The following is an 18778-nucleotide window of genomic DNA, read 5'->3' as shown; positions in this document are numbered from 1 at the left end:
CCCTAAAAGTTTGTTTACACGACTGTCATTTGGTGTAGCATCCCCAGCTCTTCCTCATAAATAGCAGTGGCGGAGCACTCTGACATGGTGAGAAAACAGCCAGCTTTTGATGAATATCATATCTTCTCTTCCCTCCCTCCAGCTTTAGCACACACGCACTCAGACACTTACAAGAGTGAGCTGAAAACTGACCTAATCTCAGATTTATCAGAAAATCTCTTTCACCAAACAGGGAGCATTTAAACTTAAGCATATGTTTTAACTTACTTTAAAAATTACCCCCTTTTTATAGAATATACTGGAACTTTCTCCCTTTCCAGAATATGTGCAAAAACAGAAAATGTGCAAACCTGGAATATGTGTATGAAATTAATTCTGCCAAATTTTTCAGATTATCTCAAGCTCAAAAGACCTTTGGTCTTTCCTCCCATCACCTCTACACTTAATTTAGTGTTACTCTTAATTTTATTGTTTTTTAGAGATTATTAAAGTTCAGATTTCTATGTGTGAACATATTTGACCCCTCCTCCACTGCCAACTTTGTGCAGTGCATCTAGAATAGACTTTTATAATTTTCATTTTCAGCAAGCACACTAGTTCATTCTGAGCATGTGGTCCATAGACCCAAGTTTGAGAAATATCTATTACTGCCTGTTATTACTACCTATTTCCAATCTGGCTTTCCTCTCCTTCTCCAAGCCTGTTTTCTAAATGCTCATTAGAAGGAATCTTCTTATAAAGAGAAATAGGTAGGGTATGGATCTCAAATCAGAATGCACAACTCTTATCTGTGGGCATTCTATCTCTAAGAAAGTTTCAGAAACCTCCTGAGGATTGGAATGAACATATGCATTTATTTGCCTAGTTTCAGATAATATAAGTAAAAATCCTTGAATGGCACTGGGGTTGGTAGAATTGATCCTCATGTGCTCTCTGTGCTCAAGGTAATCCTGGGTCACATTTCTTATCTCGTTCCCTTGCACTGGAGCCCCATTCCTAATTGCACCACCTTTCCCAATATCACAACCATCACCTCTCTTCTCAAATTACTATAGTCCCAGCACTCAGTAGACAAAGAGTGTTGAGGAGAAAAAGAAGTAAGCTCCATAACACTCTAAATTAGCAGCTGTTTCAGTCAGCCTTAGCTCCATAAAAGCTCCATTACCCTAAGACTTGACAACAAAACATTTGTCTGCTGTCTCTAACTTCATAGCCCCTATTACTATGAGAGAAACAAATTTTCTGTAAGAGGAAATGCCAGTTTTAGAATCTGTTTTTTTTCCAAGCCATAAAAATTCAAGTGATATAAACAAAGATGTTAATAAATTTTAGGAGAGTTGTACTATGTATTATGGAGACATTTTGAGATGTGAGAGGCTTAAAGGTAGGATGTTAAAGGAAATCTACACATAGTGAGAGAAGATAGATGATAAAAGATGTTAGTTTCAAAGAGTAAATACACAGTAACGTCAACATAAATGTTGAAAAATCCTTCAGAATGTACCAGTTACTGAAATTTAATTACATTTGCTATGGTTTGAATATTTGTCCCCTCCAAAATTCATTTTGAAATTTAATCCCCAGTATGGCACCAGGAACCAAAAGGTGATTGGTTCATGAATGCTCTGTCCTCATGATTGGATTAATTCATTAATGGATTAATTGATTAATGGATTATAATGGGAGTAGAACTGGCGGCTTTATAAGAAGAGAAAGAGGAACCTGAACTACCACACTCAGCCCCTTTGATGTGTGATGTTCTCTGCTGCCACAGTGCCCTGCAGAAAGTCCACAGTAGCAAGAATACCCTCAACAGATGTGGCTCCATGACTTTGGACTTCTCAGACTTCAGATGTATAAGAAACAAACTTTGTTTCTTATAAATTGCCCAGTTTCAGGTAGTCTGTTACAAGCAACAGAAAATGAACTAAGGCAACACTAATTACCCATTTTTAAAAATTGGTCTTCTCTCACCTTTAAATATAAAGGGGCTTCTTTAAATAGGAAAGGTTCCCATTGGTTTAGCGCCTATCTTCAGAAAAGGGGCTTTTGGGCCAGGTTAATGGAAACCCTTTAATCAAGTCAGATTGAATGTATCGCCCAAAGGAAAAACAGGCTACTTTTATGGACAGGTTCTGTATCAAACAACCAAAGCCCTTTGCTTTTATAGTGCCTAGCAGTCAAGGTATTGTAACCAAATAAACTATATTTTAAAATAACGTTTTAAAAACATATAGTCAACTAAATTTGTTATCCCTTTAGATTCAACTAAAATTTGAGGTTCCATTATAAGTCTGATATTTTCCTAGATACTTTTCATAGATTATTTCATTTAATCCTCATAGACGGAATGAGAAAACAAAAGTTTAGAGACATTTCTCACTCACAAAATTCGTTAAGAGGTTAGAACTTACATCTATTTGAGTCCATGCTTAGTACTATCTACCACAAGATAGTGCTTTGTTTTTGTCAAATTATCCTTAATTTGGGCTGCACAAAGTTGTCTTAGATTCCTGTATTACTTTTCTAGGGCCGATATAACAAATTACTACAAAGTTGATGGCTTAAAGCAACGGAAATTTATTCTCTCACAGTTCTGGAGGCCAGAACTCTAATATCTGTTTCCCTCGGCTGAAATTAAGGTGTTGGCAGGGCTGTATTCCATCTAGAAGCTCTCCAGGGGAGCATCCATTGCCTGCCTCTTTCAGCTTCTGGTGCCACATTCCTTGGCCACATTCCTTGGCTCATGGCCTTACCACTATGTTGAAAGCCAACAGTGTAGCATCTTCAAATCTCTGCTTCCATCCTCAAATCATCTTCTGCCTTCTGTGTGTACATCGAATCTCCCTCTGCTTCTCTCTTATAAGGACATTTGTCATGGTATATGAGGCCCACTTGAATAATCCAAGATAATTTCCTCGTCTCAAAATCCTTAATTTAATCACATCTGCAAAACTTTACCATATAAGGTAATAGTCACACGTTCCAGGGATTACAGCCTGATATTTTTGGGTGGCCATTATTCAGCCTTCTATATCCTACCTAAATTAAAGCCCAAAATCTCATTTAAGTAACAGCAGCTCAAAAATCTCAAATTGTATAATGTAAATAATGGAATTCAGATATGGATAAGACTCTGGGTATGATCTATCCTGGGCAAAATTATTCTCCATTACTGAGTCCATAAAACTAGAAAAAAAGTTATCAGTTCCTAAAATGCAATGGTAGAACAAGCATAGTATAACAGTTATAAACATTCCTATTCCAAAAGGAGAAAAATGTAAAGAAAGAAGTCACTGGTCCCAAGCAATTTCAAAATCCAGCAGGGTAAACTCCACTAGGTTTCAAGGCCTGGGAATCAACCTCTGTGACTTGAGGGTCCTGCCTCAGGGCACATGGCTAGAGTCTCTGCTTCTATGCCTCTGCACTTCCTTTGTACCCAAGGCTCTGCACTCATGGTGATCCTTTTTCTTTAAAGCTATCATGTGTTTGCAGCTGAATAGTTTTATCAGCTCGCCTGTAGAATTTTGGGAGTCTGACAGCCTTCCTTCACCTTGCTCTGTCTTTGTCTATTTTAGTTCCAGCTGGCAGTGTTTCTGCTGATACAACATTCTCAAAAACTCTGTGGTCCTCCCGTGTATGTCACAGGGATTCATGCCATGAGAGGGTTCTCTACAAATCTTTCCTAGGTAACCTCATCTCTATTCCTGACTTCTGCTGAGGTGGCTGAGGGAATCCATCCATCACATGTTTCATTTCTTCAGCACTATCATAAGGTTGTCTAGTCGTACCCTTAGCCTTCTCTTCAGAGCATGCTTTCCTAACAGTGAACCTCCCAACTTAGCATCTTTTGCAATCTGGATAGGCTGAGAATTTCCCAAATCATCAAGTGCTATTTTGATTCTGCTTAACAGTTCTTTTTTCACTTTATCTCCTTCTTTTTGCATTTTACTGTAAACAGGAAGAAGAAACCAGGCTGATCCTTCAACACTTTGCTTGGAAATTTCCTCAGCTAAATATCCAAATTCATCACTTACACGTTCTGTTTTTCATACAATGTAGAACACAGTTCAGCTACATTTCTGTAGCTGAAAGGATTGCCTTTCTTCTAGTTTTCAATAACATATTCTTAATTTCCTTCTGAGCCCTCAAAAAAAGCACTGTTAATATTAATATGTCCACCAACTTTCTGTTTATGATGTTATATGTATTCTCTAAATGAGGTAGGCATTCTCCACTGTGCCTCACACCTCCTCCTAAATCCTCACCTTAGCACCTTTTATCCTCATATTTCTAACAGAAGTCTGTTTAAAGAAATCCAGGTTTCTTTATCATGTGCTTCAAAATCCATCCAGCTTATGTCCACTGTCCACTTCCCAAGCCACTTTCACATTTTTAGGTTGAGTTACAGCAGGACCCTGCTCTAAGTACCATATCTGTATTGGTTTCTTATGGCTTCTGCAACAAATTACCACAAAGTTGGTGTCTTAGACTAATATAAATCTATTCTCTCAATGTTCTGGGGACTAGAAATCCAATATCAATTTTTCTGGGCCTAGAGCAAGGTGTCAGCAGGGCCAAACTCCTCTGTAGGTTCTAGGGAGACAATCTGTTCCTTTCCTCTTCCAGTCTCCTTGGCTCATGACTCCTTTGTCCATCTTCAAAGACAACATTGTATCTTTAAATCTTTCTGTTTCCATTTTCAAAATGCCTTCTGCCTTCTGGGCTTCTACGTATGTCTAATCTCCTTGTGTCTCTCTTATAAGGGCACTTGTGATGGCATTAAGGGCCTACCTGGACAATGACAATAATCTCCTCATCTCAAGATCCTTAACTTGATCACATTTGCAAAAACTTTACAAATACAGTAACATTCACAGGTTCCAGGATTAGAACCTGATGTCTTTGGGTGCTCATTATTCAGCATAATATAGCTATATTTCCTAATATAGGTACACTCCAGGAATCTGGCCCTTAGTCTGTGAAATAAATATACTAAACTAAAATATTTTAATAATAATGTAGTTCAATACACTCATATTATAGATTAAGTCTCTGAGGCCAAGATAAAGTAAATGACCCGCTTAAGATCCACAGTAAATGTTTTGACACAGACAAGACCACTCCCTTTACTCACACTCTTTACAGCACTTTATTCTTCCTCTCTAAAATAATTACTAAGAATTGCTCATTTTTTAATAACCACCAAATTATCCAAGAATCCATAAACACAACTCTGAAACTAGAAATAACTGTCTCATAGTCAGCAGGAATTTTAAAGGGGATAAAGTAATTTTTAATCCCCACTGAATGTTATCAGTAGTAACCTTAGGAAAAGTAGAGAAACATGAAAAATGATTCACTTCGTGATTACACATTTTTTTAATTCAGAAATTTTAATGAATTTAAGTACTTAACAGTCTCTTAAATAATGATAGCCCTATTAACTTATTTTTCAGGTTCTCAGAATTGTAGAACTTAGAACTAAGTGAAATTTTATGAGCTAATTTACTTCAACCATCATTTTAGGTAGGTAGCATATTAATCACCTTTCCAGACCAGGTGACTGAACTTTGAGAGTCTAAGTAAGTTGACCAAGATCATATGGTTAAAAGCAGTTATTTACTTAATAATATATAGAAAGAGGACTTATTATATGCCAAATACTATCTTAAGTGCATGCACGTAAAAGTCAGTGAGGTATGGTTCTCACTCTCAACAAGTTTTCTGTTTATGAGGAAACTAGATGGGTAAACAGTCAACTAATCAAGTGTGGTATTGTATTATAATGCTAGGTATATGGTTTTTGGAAGCACAGGTTTTGAGAGGACAACAGGAAGGTTTCCCAGAGATGACATCTAAGTGAAATTTGAAAAGAAGAAGAGCTGGGAAAGAGGGCAGGGACATCATTCCAGGCCGACCTAGCAGTGTCTGGCAAGGCTGAACATGAAGGGACAAGGCAGGTTCTAGAACTGAAATCAACATAAAATAGCTATAATGGGCACTGTAGTAACAAATGAGGCCAGGGAGTTGGTAGGGAGTAAATCATGAGGGTCTTATATGACATGTGAAGGAATATAGAGATTACATGATATTATATGACATATGACATGGGATGTGATGGAATGCAGTAGTATCTAAGAGGGAACTAGCTTGTGTGGATTTGTGCCTTACATAGACCACACTGATTAAGACTAGGATGGTCTTGTGATAGTACACTGAGACTGAACAGGTGTTAATAATAAAATGCCAGAACAAGAGACATTTACTGGGACTGTCCCAGGCAAGCAAAGATAGAAGATCACCATCACTAAGACTGGCCTAGGTTTTATCCTCAATTATGTTAACTCTATAATGTCAGTCTGGCACAATAACTTTTAGGCCTAATTTTCTCATCTAAACATAGTATGGGTATAACAACGATGATCTTACCCATATTACAAAATTTTTTTGAGAATCAATTGATGAAAGCATTAATCTGCTGGAGTTTTTATTATTCAATGATTTAGGGAATTTTTCACATAATGGAAAAATTAGTAACAACACAAGCAGTCATGGCATAAAAGAGTAATGAGAACTAACATTGTCGAACTCTTACATGGTGTTAGGTCCTATATTTAATACAACTTTACATTTATAGTATCATTTGTAAATTTATGACTCATTCTTCCAACAGTGGTGAGGTGGGTTTATCTAAACTTAAAAGATGCAGAGACCAAGACCCAGGGAGTAACTTGGCTACGATCACACAACTATGAAGTTTTATAAATAACCCAGATTCTACACCAAGAAGTCTGACTCGAGAGCTCATAGTGTCAGTAGGGGGCTGTAGTTGTATATATGCTGTCTGTATGTTTCTCCTAGTTTGTTTAAAAAACACTTACGTGTACTCCGTTTCCAGAAAAAGAAGTTTAGCATACTTTGTTTCTTTTTCTGATTATCTAAACCAAAGTAAATCTAAGACAAGTTAGAATACAAATGCCAAAAAACAAAAACAAAAACAAAAACAAAAACAAAACCCCACAACTAGAGCAAGAAATACTGATGCTTCAGGTGTTCCTTTTGGGGATTTGCTGGAAATTACAAAACCTCTTCACAGTGAAATATACATATTAAGAACTTTTGAAGTTCCAAGTATTTTAAATTGTAAAATAATGATCATTTGACAAATCAGAAATATGAAGAATAATGTCATTTTAGTGAAGAGCAGAAGAACTCTTCTTTTCCATGTCCCTAGTATAAAATTAGTTCTTTTTTCTTTTGATTAAGTCACAATTTCTTGCTACTTACTATATTTAGATTGTCAATTATGATATAGATAATACTCCTTTGAAATATTCTTCCACTTTCTTTCTTTTTTTACTTCAAAAAGTAAAAATGAAAAAAAAAGTAAAGGGCAAGTTTAAATAAAAATCATGTCAATGTAATATTTTGCCAGAAAGTTTAGATCCTCAAATGTAAGGATACATTTACATACTTCCCTCTCACATGATACCACCTTCTACTGTACTTTGCTTTGTCTGTCAGAAGATGCCCACCTGCCTGCAAACTTTGTTTCCTCCCTGTGATTTCCTGAAAACTTCATGTTTGACTCTGCACCCACATACTTCAGTGCCTTCGTTTAGAATATTCTTCCTTCTCTTGTTTTATCTCTGTCTAGCTGGAGTCCCTTATCCTCAGTGTGACCTCCTGATGTCATGCATCTCTCCCTCAGTTAGAGACTGCTGTTTACTTAAATTCTGCCCTGCTTCTTGGCATTGAGTAGAAACTGCCTTATATGCTCTTCCAACTCCCTGTGACGATCTCCTCTTTCTACTTCTAGACTACAAATGCTTTAAGGGTATGAGCCAAAAAGGTCACAGTAATAGGATGAGAAACAAAAAACAACTACCAAGTTTAATAAGAACTAAGTATCTGTGATAATGCTGTCTCGAAACTGTAAGTTGAAATATAAGACTTATTCTGAAATATTTAAAAATTAAGAATTACTTTTCTTTGTTGCCTTTTATTCTATAATCATCAAATCTCCACGGTTACCTATTTCGCTATTCTTTTTTTCTTTCTTTTAACCTTTTACAGCTTGTGTCCTTGAAAATATTAATCTTCTATTCTTTATTTTAAGCACCTTGTTCTCTCCTCAAGTTACCTTCAGTTTTCAAATACAGGTTGAGTATCCTTTATCTGAAATGCTTGGGATCAGAAAGGTTTCAGATTTTGGATTTTTTCAGTTTTTGAAATATTTGCGTATACATAATGTGATATCTTGGGGATGGGACCCAAGTCTAAACACAAAACTAATTTGTGGTTTACATACACACAGCCTGGAAGTAATTTTTAAAAATATTTTAAATAATTTTGTTCATGAAACAAAGTCCATATACATTGAACCGTCAGAAAGCAAAGATGTCACTATCTTAGCCGTTGATGTAAGTAATCTGTGGTTTTTTGGCATCACCATCATTCCTGACTCTGAATTTAAATGCTACTGATAAGCAATCATTTTCTTACACTTATTCATACATAAGTACTTAAGAGTAAACAACATGACATACTACTATTACAGTGAAAAAATCATGTGTTGGGGGTAACTAGGCGGCACAGTAGCATCACCAGAATACCTGTATCAGCTGTTAAGCAACAGCAGCTGAAGGGGGATGGGAGGGTCTTTTTCCCCCTTGGGGATGCTGAATAAACTGTGCCCCTGTGTTTGGACTGTGATCTGTTATACGAGGACAGGTTTGGAATTTTCTACTTGTGGCATCATGTTGGCACTCAAAAAGTTTTGGACTTTGGAGCATTTTGGATTTGAGATTTTTGGATTAGAAGTGCTCAATCTGTTTCTTCTACCAATTTCTTAAAGAACCAGGCCTCTAACTTTTTCCCCAAAACTTCAGAACAGTATGAATATTACAATTCCAAATCAAATTTCAGGTAGTTCTATTTTGAGACAGAGTCTCGCTCTGTCGCCCAGGCTGGAGTGCTGTGGCGCAATCTCGGCTCACTGCAAGCTCTGCCTCCCGGGTTCACACCATTCTCCTGCCTCAGCCTCCCCAGTAGCTGGGACCACAGGCGCCCGCCACCACGCCCGGCTAATTTTTTGTATTTTTAGTAGAGACGGGGTTTCACCGTGTTAGCCAGAATGGTCTTGATCTCCTGACCTCATGATCTGCCCGCCTCGGCCTCCAAAAGTGCTGGGATTACAGGGTCAGCCACTGCGGCTGGCCGATATTTCCCTTTTTAAACAAAAACGAAGTATATTTCTCCTTCCTGCCTCTTTCCTCAATTCCAGCATTGTTAATTTCCACTTCATCGAATAATATAATTGTTGCTTTCCTGATGTTTCCCCCTGAAATAAGAGGAAGCATCGTATTTACTTTTTCTTTATATAGTATCCTTTTGATTAAGGCTTATGATGTGACAGGCACCATTAAGCTGTGTGTGTGTCAATTCAGATTTCAAACTTCTGCCACATCCAGCCTCAGTGTGCCTTCTCTGTACTTCTTGAATGAGGCACCAAACTCTCCCTTTGCAGTTCCCTTCTCACCTCTTCAAAAGGCTTCTCTAGCAGTGCTCTTTGGGGTAGTTCCCTTCTCACCTCTTCAAAAGGCTTCTCTAGCAGTGCTCTTTGGGGTAGTTCCCAGTTGTTTTCTATTAAAACACTGTACTTTTGTCATTGATAACACTCACTTCAATTTTTCATCATATCACCTCTTGGTTAACGTTTTTGACATTATCTGTGGAGAGTGTAAGCTCTATGAGAGCAGAAAGACCAACTTTTTTCAACAATGCATTTATTCGTGCCTCGCACAATATCTGACACAAAGCAAGCACTCAAATTTCAGATGAATGAATCAATGAATGAATATACGATCTCATTTCATCTTTACCATGTAGTAAAAAGGTAGGTATTGTTAATATCCTTGTTTTACTGATGACAACTTGCCCAAAGTTATCAACTCTTACCTCGCAGTTTGCCTACAGGTCTGCGGCTTCAAAGTCCGCTTTCACTCCGGGACTATACTTTTTATCCCTTTGAATCAAAGCCCATACTTTTAATCACTCTATCATACCTCCTCTTTAGCAGGAACTGGGACTTAGCTTTCCTTACTTTGATAGCCTGGCTGTGATGACTTCTGTGGGACTTCTCTTAGATCATAGGTTCTCATTTCAGTTAATTTAACATCCAGTTGAATGCCAGGGCTTGGGTTATATTTCCCTCACACCTTTCTTGTCATGTCAGCCCTTTTGCAGTGCTACTCATTAGCTTGATCTCTTTCCTGAGAGTTCAAAACCCTTGTCTTCATCACTCCAGCAAAGCATCTCCTCCTCCTTTCACAGTATGTGTCTAAACACTCTAGGGCCTCTTCTCTTTTTCTACTTTTCCCTCTGGCTTCTAAAAAATTTCATTATGTGATCTTTACCGTCTCTCTTGCTTCCTGGATGTCAGCATATTTGAGCTCTAAAACACTATTTTTGTTCATCAAGTTTTTATACTATAATGTGATTAACATCACTAGCACTTTTCTTTCATACTTGTGGAATCATATCCTTCTGCAGAGATATTCCCAAAAAATGACACCCAAAATCTGGTAATTACTGCTATGAATACCATTATAAAGGTGTCTTACTTTAGACTATCAATAGTATGTAAATCAGTGTCCATATGTTACCATTTACCCCATGTTACAGAATATTAATTCTTCTTTTAATAATTCTATCAGTAAATTAAAGTTACTTAAAATTTGGAAACAATTGTAAAAACAAGCTTGACTTTTATTATTATTAAAACATAAATTTAACATATGTCAATAGTCAGATTCTGCATATGATAAACTTATATCTAATTCATCAATCAGTGCCAAAAAATTCTTAGAAGTATATGAAAACACTTATGGAATTAATTCAGATTCTAACTCCTGTTGGTGTTTCAAAAATTCCTAGTAAAGGCATACGTATTTCTATATTTGTTTCACCTGACATACATATACCTATTTTACATTGTTTCCTGATTTAAAAAGTTTTATTGAGAACCTAGGTTTTATTTTTAAAAGCCACATATATTTGACAGGGGTACACAGAGAAGCTTGATAATCTAAGTGCCATTCTGGAAGTTGGGAATATCAAAGACCTCCAAATCAGCATTCATCTTTTTTAAAATAAATGAAAACTAAAGTAGAAAAATATAAGTGCTCAGGCTGGGTATGGTGGCTCACACCCGTAATCCCAGCCCTTTGGGTGGCCGAGGCTGGAGGATTGCTTGAGCCCAGGAATTTGAGACAAGCCTGGGCAACATAGTGAGACCCTGTCTCTACAAAACGAACAAACAAAAATCAGCAAATTATCCAGGCAGGGTGGTACATGCCTGCAGTTCCAACTGCTTGGGAGAATCGCCTGAGCCCAGCAGGTTGAGGCTGCAGTAAGCTGTGATCATGAGTGAGACCCTGTGTCTTCAAAATCATCTTCACTTTCTTTCTTTCATGGTAGTCCAAAGGCAAAAATGTGAGAAAAATGGCAAAGTAGCTAGTAAGTGTTATGTATGCAAATAATTTAAAAGAAAATAGGAAAAGCAGGAAGAGTTATTGGGAGCAAAAATTTAACTTGGAGGAAAAATGCAGAATGATGATCTAGTAATGGGATAATCAGCACTCTGAAGGGGGCTTATCTGTGGTTTGTCCACTTCACTTACAGCAGAGCTTAAAAGAAATTGACCTGGAATGCTGGGATAAGAAGGAATTCACTGCAGAATCAAAATGAGAAGATGGTCTTGATGGAGTATATTGAATTTACACCATTGAAGATTTTTATGCAAAATAAAAACAAAACTATCAGCTTTAGATGCTACGCATCTGAAAATGTCTAGGCCTCTGGCCCTGAATGTCACCTTGGGTGTCAAGTAATACTAATGAATGACTTTCCCTGGGCTTAAAGGTATGTAGCCAGTTCAGAAACCAGATAAAAGTAATAAAAAAAAAAAACCACACAAAACCAAGAAGGTGAAAATAATGGAGTGAGGAAGGGACGATAAACTATTAGGGATTTACAATGGCTCAGAAGAAGGGTTGTCACAGACTGACTCAAAACAAAGCCATTAGAAAGAAGTCAATGAGCCTTGAATTGTAAAGACTCTATGAATATGTCAAGTTGTCCTCAACACAGGATCAAAAAAGGTTAAGGATGAAATAACATGTCTGCTTATCAGTAAAGCATGTTAACACAAGGTCCTTGAAGAAAAGTAATAATAATTATAGAAAAACATTAAAAATACCTTTTTGAAAAAGTTCTAAATCTTGCAGCAATCCCACACTATTCAGAATTAGATGGAATTTAACCCGCCCTATTCAGAATTAGGTTCTAGTTGTGGTGCAATTATTAAGTTTAGTTGACAATTCTTTGAAATTTGGGGTATATCAAGTTAATCAATACTTTGCCTTCTATTAGGGTTAGATGATTCATTAAGAGCTCAGTGACATCATTCTTTGCAGGAAGCATGCCAAAACTTTGAAAATTATTCATTAATAATGCACATACTGACAGAATGGGTATAGGTAAAGGTGGACAGGTTTAGGTTGAAGAATTATTAGGTGAACTATAAAATAAGGCAATGCTTTACTGCCAGCACTATGAATCTATCAGATAGTAATTGGATGCACGTGTTAGCAGCAGTAAAAAGTCACTGTCCAGTTGTCCACCTTACATGGGAATCTACTCTGAGTGTCTTCTTTGATTTATTGTGCCAATTAGAACACAGCGTTCAAAGAAAGAACACAATTGATCTGATTTAAAAGGAAGGGAGCCTTTAAGGTCATTATTTTGTGGGTGACCTGGCTCCCTTTTAGATGTCTTGAAACTTTGTGTAAAATCTATACAAATTAAGTACTGGGTTTTAAACTGATTCTGTAAAACATCAACATTTTGTATTCATTAATTCAGTATCAGAGTGTCACTAGTGGCTTTCCAAGATGCAGGTATATTTCCTTTCGCAAATTTTAAAAGTGCATTTCTAAGCTATTCTTTGTTGTACTGACTGACTGACACAGATAAAGGTAACATGCACTGAGAAGAAAGAGTGCCGATTACAAAATAATGTTTTAAATCTGTGAAACAAAGTAATAAACACCCTTGGTCAAATGTCAAATGTAAATTATCTTAGATCATTGCAATATACCATGAAAGATTTAAATACTTCTGCATAAATGACTTGAGACAAAATGAAGTTGATTACCTGTCTATATTGTGATAAAACTGTAATAAAATTACATAAACATGAATTGTATATTCCATCTTACTGTAAAATAAAATAGATTTATAATTTCTGGAAGGAAAATTCTAATATTTTACTTATATTAAGCAAACATCAACTATAAATGTTGACAGATGTTGGAACAGTAATACTAAAAATGTCATCTGAATTACTCTTCATTGCAAAGTTCACAGAATTAATGTTAAGATAGATTAAAATCACTCTGAACTAATACACATATATTACTCTTCTTTCTGAAGCATAATAAAGAAATATCATTTGCACTACAATGTCAGATAAGCCTACAGACATTAAGGCTTAGGAAAGATGTAGTTATTCACAGGCAGCTCATAAATGGGAGGAACATTAGTTCCATTTCAAATGAGCTGTCAACTTTTTTTCAACATTTTGGCTTGTGGAAAGTTAGACATTTGGATAATAAATGGGGTTTGCTTCTGGACATTAAAGTAATTGTATAGAAATTTAAAGTGTTCATTCGTGTTCTACTATAAATTCTTTAAATTCTAAAGAAATGCACTGGAATAAAGCTTTTCACTCTAAACTGGATAGTATAAATGTAGAAGAAACTATGAAGACAGTGGAGTTTATTTGATCCTATAAGACATGCCTCTTCTACTTCTTTTTCTTTTGTTAAAATTCTGTGCCTAAGCATCATTTTGAAAACACCTGCTTTTAAAGAGTCATTCACACCTTTAGGTAATAGGTTACTGAAATATCCAAGACCTAGAATTTGGTGTCTCTGAATTCTCATGCTCCAATACGGGCATCTGATTCCTGACAACTGTTTCCTTAGGTTTCTCCTCGTAGGTGGTTATAAATCAGGTTTATGAAGAGGAAACTATCTTGAATTGTGCATTTTTAATAGATTTATGATAAAGCCATCAAAGTGGAGGGTCCATATGGTAGGAATGCAGTAAAGGTAACAGGACAATGTCATGTAAACATTAAATACAGTGCCTTCCACCTTCATAAATCCTCAGTGCTCGTGATTAAATGCTGCCGGTTATAAATTATGCAACCAAATTCTAGAAACAACCACAACTGAAATAAGATACCAGTGGAAGCCATAAATTGTTTTTCTTCACAGAAAACTCTTGTGTCGTTATTAGAAGATCACTTTTGAGTTCCTATTTTCCTCAACAATTATTTTTTTTCTCACTTCATTTAGCTTCCTACAATAAGCTCTAGTCCTGGTTAAAAAGTAATAATCCCAGATAATAATCTGTCATTTTATATGGTAAAGTGACTTTTTGATTTGCAGGTTTATTTTAAAATTTTCTTAATATGTATGGCTTAAGTCTCTAAGACGTCGCGCTTTTTAGAGTCATATATCAGAAGTTTCTGCAACAGTCCAATTTATCACAGGTATTTACAATCAAATTATTTTATTACACATGGGAACAATTAAACATTTGGCCCTCAGCTGTAAACAATTACTATATAAAATGACATTCATGGCTTTTTCTTAAATAGTCATGTATTCCTAATGACCTCTGTTAACATGAGTGAGATTGATGTATGTGTATTTTGTGTGTATCCATAAGCAATTATATTCCCAAATATCAAAAGAGAGAGTTTACCTAGAGAATACACTAACCTTGTCTGATATCATGTGGCCACCTGCAATGACACGTTTAATGTATTTGTTTTTCTGCAATTGTCATTTTATTTCTGTTCCAATTTAATTCTAAAGAACTGCTGGTGTTCACAGCAAGAAGCAAGTAAGGATTTGGATAATTTGTTTTTTAGAGATTTGAGGTGTCAAATTCTAATAAATTGATATTAATGTTGGAAGTAGCAGAAAGGTACAATAAGAAAGGAGAGATACAACCAATAGGCTGGGGCTTGAATCCTGGTTCTGCCCATGTCTAGTTGAATGACCTTGGACAATTTACTTTTTTCAGTATGAGTTTTCAAATTTGAAAAATATTGATAGTTGTAGGACTATTATGATTATTAAATGAAGTGTGTATTTAAAGAGATAAATCATATACTACATACTCTTTACATATTGATTTCTCTATTGCCTCCCATTCTTCTTTCCCAGAAAGGCCCAGGAGCCTTTTTTGTGACTTTCCCTTTTTGGAATATCTATTCTTAATTGTCTCAAGTTTAGGGTACATTTTCCTTTCACTAGATCCCTCTTTTCTACAAATGACAACCATGGGAGAAGCTCACAGCTGTTTTACTCACATCCAGAAATAAGTCAACTGGTCCCAGTTGCAAGGATACCTAACAGCTGTATCCAGCCTTTCTAAGAGGTCAGAACTAAAGCCGAGTGGTAAGGTTTCAAGGGCAAAGCTCTAGATGTAAAGAATGATAAAACAAAACCTAAATGAGCCTACACATATCTAGTGACAGATACACCACAGCTATTTTAAATTATTCAAGCTTTCTCAGACTTCTAGCAGGAGAAACATAATTCATCTCTACTCTCTTTATTCTACTCTCATATCATGGCAAAGAAGCAAACAAAAAGTATAGCCCCACCCTCAAAAATTATAATAATCACCCATATAGAGAAGAGCTTTGTTAACCCATGTGGTCTTTTTAGAACCATCGAATTTCTGGGAACTAGCTTTGAAAGTAGAAGTTAAAAATGATTTTGCAATACTTATGAATGATTGTCTTACTTCCCTTTTGTTAGCATTCTGCTGGCAAAAAGCCAGAAAACAGTTGTTTAATTACCCAGGACATCAAAAACATATAACCTCTTAGATAAGCTGTTACTGTATTTTAGCAGCAATAATACTAGGGTCAAAAGTAACAAAGAAAATTAATCTTCAAATAAGCAAACCTCAAAAGAACAGCTTTGTGTATTGAGAATAATTAATAACTTGTTTAGGAAAATGTTACTGAAATGTGGTTTTTGGAAAAGGAACTGACACTCTTCAGAGGTTAGAGATCCTAGTATTTAACAAGCTACCATTTGGTGGACGGCTGGCTGGCTACCCTGTAGGCATGGTAAAAGTTTGTTCACATGTTATTATGCAACATTTAGACAATATCTTAATGATACCATGTAGTTCAGCTGAATCAGTCCAGCTGGAAATCATAGCAGCATTTAGATTACCTGGCCACATGTGAAATTAAGGCTTTTTCAATCTCTAATTTTCACTTGCTATGTTTTGACACAGATGTTCTTGGAAAGCCTAAATTATTTATGGTTTGACAATATTTAGCAGAGTGAACCCCTCCCCTTTCACTGTTAACCATTGATTAAGATTGCATTACCATATAAGATATTTAGCTTGTCATTATAACAAGTAATATATGTTATCACAGAGAAAATAAAATATTAGTATATTTTGGACAGGATGGAACTTTTCTACACCCCTTTTATACAATATATATTGTATACTTTTCTTCTTTGCAGATAGTTCTTATTGTAAAGATGAAATTCAGTGTGTACTGTGGAAATCATTTTACTCTGCAGCTAATCACACATGATTATTATTCTAGAAAATAGCAATTTAAGTTGTGTAATCTAAAACAGAGCAGATTTGACCTTAAGTCATATCATAAAGACATTTAAAGTATAGCACAAACATTTTTTAAAAAGAAAAAAGTTTGCTCAAGGATAACACTCTGAAACTTTATCATATTCTTTTGAGTTTTCTCCATGAAAAATAAGAAATGAGTCCATCGGAATTTTTTTTTTTTTTTTTTTTTTGTTAATTCCCAGCTGACTCTGTCCAGCCCAATGTTTGGATAGCTTCTTCCCCATCCTGCTAACTGAATGACACCACAACTATTTTATTTTAGAAGTAAATAAAGCTTTCAAATTTTTAATCGAAAAACCTTAAAGGTTATATACATAGGATCTAATGAATTCAGGTAACAAATGATTTTTAAGCAAAAATAATTATCATCATTATGACATTATTTCAGCTACTTTCTTTGAATCAGATAATGTGGTACTTAATATCTTTAGTATGAAACATAAAATGAAACACTTTAAAAGCACCACTACACATATTTTTATTACTTATAAACATATTGTGAATTTTAGTAAATAGAACCAGTGGCTGAGGAGAAACAGAAGTTAATGTTGAATGTGTGTGCATCCCCACAGAAGAAAACTAAATTCTTAATTCTTGTAAATTTGTATTCAAAAATAAAATGCTAAATTCTGGTCAACTGTCATTCCCATTAGTACCTGGTACTTTCTAAACCAAGGAATCTTGAAATGTTTGACTGATGTATTTAAGTTAACTGACAATCTATGCTTAGAATTCCTGAACAACTAACGCAAAAATGTCCCCTTTAAATGTGACTTGGAATTTACCATTGAGATAATGCCAAATGGTCACTAAAGATGTTTAAACATCATTGTCTACTGTCTTCAGTGTGCCATTACAGAGCCTTGGGTTCCTTTCACATAACAATCAATAGTGGATGAATAAGTCTCACCACTTGAAAGTATCTGAGAAAGGAAGTCAACAGAGTAATCTGGGTTTACTGGATTGATTCAAGAAGAGACACAATATCCACCCCTCTTCTTCTAGTTCTCTTTCCCCAACCAGCCCACACCCCTGCAAGAAAGAAATAAGGGAAAGAGAGAAAGAAGGAAAGAGAGAGGGAAAAGGCAAGACCAAAATGTAGGGATCCCAGGCATAATTTACGCTGAGGAGAAAACGTCACACTGTGGGATAAGCTACAGCCATGGAAACAGACTTATGACTTTTACTTTGAAAATAAAAGAATGACAATGAAATTTGTGTGAGGTCTGTGTGAATCCAGTCCCAGATGTTTACAATGCTGTAGTAGTATGGCTCTGCAATATGAGAGGTTTCAGAAGAAACAGTACAACAGGACACCACAAAGCAGTGCATACGCTATTGACAATGCAGACATGAGCATCATGTTACCAAGAGGGAAGGCAGGCAAAAGACAAATAGCAGCGGTGGTGCCTGAAAAGCTAACTTCATGGACTGCAATCACTCAAACTAACATAAGGGACCCAAAACAAAACAAAACAAAAATTAAAACCAGAAAAATGCTTTTCGCTCATATCTAGAGGTAGTGGGGTAAAGGGATGGGGGTGGGGAGAGAGTGGAATTAACTTTTCTTTCTTAAATAAAGTTCCCACAAAGCCCCTATAATTGACAGCGGATAATTATTTTCAGCTTGAGGAGCCTGTCCCAAAACTCTTAACAAGATTGCCAGGGAAAAGAAACAAAATGTGTTTACTTGAGCCATTTCCAGAAGGAAGGAAAAAGAGCTCTTTGGATGAGGTGGGAAAGGCGGTGGAGAGAGAAAGGGGCATCTTTGCACTGCAACAACTCTCTTGAGCGCCCTGCGTGGTCCGGCTAGTGACAGGCTGGAGGGAAGGGGTGGGTAGGGCGGCAAGGGGTGGGGGATGTGAAGGGAGCGCGCTTAGGGGAGGGGATGCGGCAGCACAATGTATACACGGGGGTTGGGGGGTGAATTAGTGTGAAAGTATTCCACTTAATCATTTTACAGGGGTTGGGGACGTAAATATTTAGCTGGCCACATCTGGAACAGATTTTTCCC

At 36.2% G+C, this 18778-nt stretch overlaps 1 protein-coding gene across 1 annotated transcript in view; it reads right to left on the bottom strand.

Moving 5' to 3' along the window:
- Window positions 1-18778, bottom strand: part of FGF10 (fibroblast growth factor 10) — a 90017-nt gene that overhangs the window by 69860 nt on the left and 1379 nt on the right. The gene's annotated exons all lie outside the window — the stretch shown is intronic.

Source organism: Gorilla gorilla, chromosome 19, assembly GCF_029281585.2.
Source record: "Gorilla gorilla gorilla isolate KB3781 chromosome 19, NHGRI_mGorGor1-v2.1_pri, whole genome shotgun sequence".
Classification (NCBI taxonomy): Eukaryota; Metazoa; Chordata; class Mammalia; order Primates; family Hominidae; genus Gorilla; species Gorilla gorilla.
This window is presented reverse-complemented; position numbering and strand designations above follow the sequence as displayed.